Below are 6,000 nucleotides of genomic sequence, written 5' to 3'. Positions count from 1 at the left end.
GCGGCCGATAAAAGCTTGGACACATTTCAGTAAGAGGTGTGGACCACTGCCAGGGCTCAGTCAGGAATAAAAACTATCCTCCTTAGTTTCCTTGATACTGCAGACATATATTGAATGATGGTCCACTTTTATTTTTTTTATTTCATTCACTGGACAATCTTGACTGATTTGAACATTTTTTATGTTTTAACAAAGACCCGCTCAGAGTATCAGCAGGTTTGAAATGCTTTCTCCAACACTGAGCATCTGAAAATTGCTTGATCAGGACAATCCTAGTTTGAAAATGAAAAAATACCAAAGATAACACAGTTTGACAAACCCACAATGGCCTTTCAGTACCAACCAGAGGAATGCCAAATAGCTGTCAGCTGATAACCTGTAGTACAAAATCTGATGGATGATGCACTACTTACTGACTTTTTTTTTGTTTTTTTTTTTTTTTTTTTTTGACCTTTTTTTTCGGAACCTTTCCTTTTTTTTAAAAATTGCAACTTCTTGCACATTTACCTCGGCACTATTGTTACTATTTTTAGGTTGAAATAATCTGTGAAGTGACATTTGTGTGCATGCATGTCAGGGTGAAACGATCGCTTGGGAGGACCGGCTGCTGATTAAAGAGGAACGTTTTAAGATTTAACCTCTGTCGGCCTTTTTGTTTCTTTTTTGAGCAATAAAATGATACTAAGAGAGAAACTGAAGACAGCATAAGAATCAAATTGGTTACTCGTCTGTGATGTTGTGCAGCCAGGCTGAAGATATTGCATAACATTAGGTTCTCTTATAATGCAGTTGGGTTAATCCATTTTAGCCAAAATATAATACAAAAGTGACATAGCTCACAATATAATAATATCCTTAAGCTGTAGCTGTTGTAGCTGTGACAGTACTTGAATTTGTTACTTGTTTCACTGTGAGATTTATATGTGGGTTTAACTAGAGTACTATCACCACTATCATGGTCTTTTATTTTTTTTTACTTTCTAGATATGTATGTTTTTGTATTCTGCATGCGCCTGCATGGGGAAGCGGCAACATGTGCAATGATGCATTGTTCCTTCATCCTCTGTGCAGGACATGTGATCATAAGCCAATAACTGGGCTTGATGGGGTGGGATGAGCAATGAGCGCTGCATCTCTGCGGAGAGTGATACTGAGAAAGGGATGGATGATGTGTGCTGATGCAGACGGGACTGCTTTCTGCCTGGCATGGCCGCCGAGCACCTGAGACCAGAGCCAAAGCAGCACAGCCAATTGCAGCTCATGCAGCCAGGCATTGAGAGATCACCTCAGGACGAGTGTTATGCAAAGTAACATGATGGAAAAGTGTAATATCTGCCGAAAGACTGATAGTCGAGGCATAATTTGTGGTAATTTTAGCCTCCATTTCACTTTGAGTACCAATTATGTCATGATGTATCACACGTATAAATCACTTGGCCGTGTTTAATGACGTGTCAGGATTTCAGAGCTGGAAACACAGACAGATGAGCCTCATGTTTGCACTAATTACTAAACCCCAACAGTACGGAGAAAATAAATGGTAATCCAGTTGGCCGTTGGTGCCGAACACCAACCAGCAGCTGAATTAGAAACAGTTTTGGACCATCATCGTGTTGCATCCTTCTTATCTGCCACAAGCTGCTTGTTGACAAAAAAAAACAAAAAAAAAAACAAGGAAACAAACGGTAACAGACGAAAGCAAACGTCGAACTTTCTGGATGATTAGGAAGATGTATCAGATGAAATGTTCACTGCGCAGCATCACAGTGGTCAAAAGTCCTCGCCACGAACTACATTTATATCATTGCATAAACCAGTGCAATTACATGCAAATGTACTCAGGTGCCAGCTGAGACTTAATAGGTACAACAATCACACATCTGAGCCTTCACGAGAAATCCTCCGGTTTGTCTCCGTGCCTGCAGTGTGGAGATAAACAAAACCAAAAAATGGCTCATCCATTTGCAAGTGCAGGCTTTCCTCTGTGCTCATCTCAGTATTTAGCTTCCAGGACAATACAAGCTTGACGGAGAACATGGGCCCAATTCAGTTCAATAATCATCCATTTCATGGCATCTTTCCCTCTGCAGCCGACTGCTTTTCGTCTTATGGCCTCATTTCACAGGCTTTAAATCCAAACCGGGTGCGATGATAGAGAAGATGAAAATCTATTTTGTATTCCTGCCTAATAAAGTAATGAGTCAATGCAACCAGTATTGTTAAAAGTACACAGAAAACTTTTTCATTTCAGTGTGCTGACCTGATATTACTGGAAAGAAAACTTGAATTGTCACCAGCACATATTACCTTATTCACAAGCCGGCCTGTAAGTGTGGTAAAATGTTCATCATGACGTATTTGCCAATCTTTGAATCTTGCTAACAACAAAAAGTTTCCATTTATGAAATATTTCAAACTCAAACAGATAGTTTATGGGTTGTACAGACAAACAAAGTAGTCTCAGTATTTCATATTTCCTACTGAACAAAAATCTGTTATAATTCATCTCACTGGTAATAAAGAAAATACCAAATGGATATTAATTCATCATCCATCCATTTCCCACAGTCATTTAATTCTGGCTGGATAGACTAGGTTGGTGATCCCTGTTTTTAAAAGTGACGTTTATTCCTAAAATATGACTAAAAAAGAGCAAAGATTGAATAAAGATTAAGTAAAAAACATATATATATATATATATATATATATATATATATATATATATATATATATATATATATATATATATATATATATATATAAGGGCAACGTTACTCAGAAAATAAAGCTTCAGCCCACCTGAGTGCTCTGCAGAGTCCAGTGATCTAAGAGATCTTTGAGACCTCTTCAGGGAACTAGTGAGAAGACTGGCTGTGGATACCGGAAAACACTGGAGGAAAAAGTCCCTCCATTTCGCTGCTGAAAGGCTCTGGAGTGGGCGAGAGCATGTCACGGAAAACCAAGAAGCTGAAGTTGCTGCAACAGCCTCAGGGGGTGGTGGAAAATAAAATCTGATGTTTGTCTCCTGTGGTAAAATGGATAATTGATCCAGGCACTAGTTAGTAAAAGTCTGTTGTTTTCTCAAAAGTTCTCATGTAAGTGAAGCTTGATGCTTGTTTGTGCCTGACTTGGTGAATGCAAGGTGCTATCGCACTAACTGTTCAACAAGTGCCAGGATTTATTAACATTTTTTTAGGCTGAAAATGCAAAAATCTCTGTGGTAGGATTTGGACTTTAAAATAAAATGACCTTTTAAAACTAACAAGCATGCCTGTCAGCATTTGTGTGGGAGGGATGCATTTCCAGTTTTGAACGGTTTGAAACTTTTAATGCGTCGTCGGTGTTGTTTCTGGAAAAAAAAAATAAATCTGCATAACGAGAGAAACTGCTCACAAGTTTTTTATATTGGTTTCATGCCTAAAATATGAACATAAGAAAATGTTCTGCCAAGTATAAGGCAGATTATTATCTCTAGTCATGTATTAAATGCTGCAGGGATTTATTAGTGACAGTTCATTCCTCTTTTCCCTTTATCCCCTATTCCCTGTCGTGCTTCTTGCTTCATCTCTCAGAAATGTCCGACCATAAATCTGTTGCTTTGAACTCCATGGTGTGAGTTTGAAAAATAAAGTTTTACATGAATATCAGATAAATAATTGTCAGGAGAAGAGAATAGTGAAGATACATCTATAGACATTCAACAAGAGAAGATATATGTGCCCCAGTTTTGTCTTTTCTTTTTTTTTTTAACTTCTTTCTACTTTTGCCGGTGGTCAAGTGCTCAGCTGTCAACGCTTCCCATGAACAAAAAGAGACAGACAGAAATGTAGTTCCTGCTCAGCGAGTACAGTGATACGGTCTCAGGTCTCCTGTTTTTCGATTTGTGCAAACAGAAGACAGATTGGGGTGATGGGAAGAAGGAAAGACACAGAAGACAACAGAGATAAAAAAATGTTAAAAAAAAGGAGGAGATGGGGAAGGAATGAGGGAAATAGAAGGTGAAAGACGAGGAAAGCTGTCATCGTAGAGCGTCTGACTCATTCGGAGCTGGATATAGCACCGAGCTGTGAGGCATGTCGCCTAATTCACGATCGCTCAGGAACAATTACATTCCTTCAAGCTGGAATCCGTCTCATATAGGAGATGGAGCTGGTCTTTACAAAACCGGACTGAAACTAGATTTTTCAGCTTGTCTCAGGTTTTCTATGGGATTTAAGTCAGAGGACATAAATGGCCATAGAAGAGGATTGACTTTTATATCATGGTGAAGCATTTTTGTGTTGATTTTGCTGTTGGTTTGGTGAATGATTGGATGACGAGACATTTTCAGTTTTCTAGGAAATGTCTTGCGCTGTAAATCGGTTTTCATGTGCATTTGGAAGGGAAACAGGTAGCAGGAGCTTTGCATCAAAGCTCCTGCTACCTGCATGTCAGTGTTTGTCCACATATTCATCCGTTGGTTCACACCAAACCCAGATGGAGTAAAAAAATAAAAAATTAAAAACACCACTGTGTTTGTCTTCAAGTTTATTTTTGTGTTAGACTTACTTTGTGTTTCGATAGAATGAAAAACAAATAGTATTCAAACTACGATCTTACTGAGATGTTAGCTCTTTTAAAGCCAAACTAGCTCTCTAGGAAAAATATGTATATATTTTTTCCCACTTGAAAAATCACAAGTTCATTTTGAATAACCAATTTCTGTGGAAAGCTGAGTTCAGTTTCACTAAACACAGTTAGAGTGTATTACTGCCAGATTTGTAGATTTAACAAATCACTTAAACATTGAATCTGATAGCATTAAATAGGATAAAATATCTAAAAAATATATTAAAAAAAACAACACATTGAGTCCTAATCTAAAGAAATTTAAGAACAGGTAAGAAACCAGAAGAATTCATTGGTATCTTTTAGTCTAAAAAGAGTTATAAAACCATTTTTAAGGCTCTGAGTCCACAGCAAGAGTGAACTTTTCACCAATGAAAAAAAACACAGAACAACGATGAACTGGCCAAACAAAACTGACATGAGAAGACATCAATGACGTATCCAGGACATCTCAAAAGAACCTGTGACAATATCTACAGCAGTGGAAATAATACATGTTCGAATCAGTGATCATGACTCCAATAAAACGAAAGACTCTTGGCAAACAAGGCATCCATAGAACGATTTCTACATGAGAACCACTGCTGCTCAAAAGAAACCCAAAGGCTCAGCAGCCATTTGCTAAGAAAAAGACATTTTTAGGAACACAAGATTTCTAGAGTAGCATTTTATGGTAGAGAAAAGTGGAACATTGAACTTTGTGCTGACAGTCAAACACAGAGGTGGAAGTGTGATGCTTTGGGACTGCTGTGCTACTTGAGAACTTGGATGACTTGGATGATTTACCATCTCTGATGGAACACTGATGGAATGCCAACATAATGTGACCAATACAATAGTGTACAATACAGTAGAAGCTGCATAATTTAAAAGGTATTTTAATGTTGTTACTGAAATCAACAAACTGGTTTATTTCACTTCCAATGCCAACATTTTGTTGTTTCAAAATTGTTCTCAGCATTAAGTGCAACAACTCGAGATCACAGACATGCACGCAATATCTGATTTTTATTCGGTCACATTTTGCAGTGCCATTATGTCTGCAGTTATCCACAAAGACGGTTAAGGGCATCTGCTTGGCATGTTCTCTGTCTATAAGAGCCTGCAGAAAGTCCTGGATGTGAATACTGCAGTCAAATAGCTGTAATTATCTGCAATCAGCCGACAAGCAGGGGCCGGCTGAAAGGCTGCTCACAGACAAACACGGTTGAGGGCGGGAGAGGCATCGACGGGCATGAAGGGAGAAACATCTCCGGGAAAGAAAAGGGGAAAGGCAGAGATGTTGGATTCAGAAGAGATCAGACGCCAAGCTCCTGCAGTAGACTCAGAATCAGAGCAGACTGTGAATAAAAATCAGACGAGGAAATGACAAGATTGGAGATTGCCATCTTT

This window comes from Poecilia formosa, unplaced genomic scaffold (assembly GCF_000485575.1).
Source record: "Poecilia formosa unplaced genomic scaffold, Poecilia_formosa-5.1.2 Scaffold354, whole genome shotgun sequence".
NCBI classification, from domain to species: Eukaryota; Metazoa; Chordata; class Actinopteri; order Cyprinodontiformes; family Poeciliidae; genus Poecilia; species Poecilia formosa.
Note: the sequence above shows the minus strand (reverse complement) of the source record.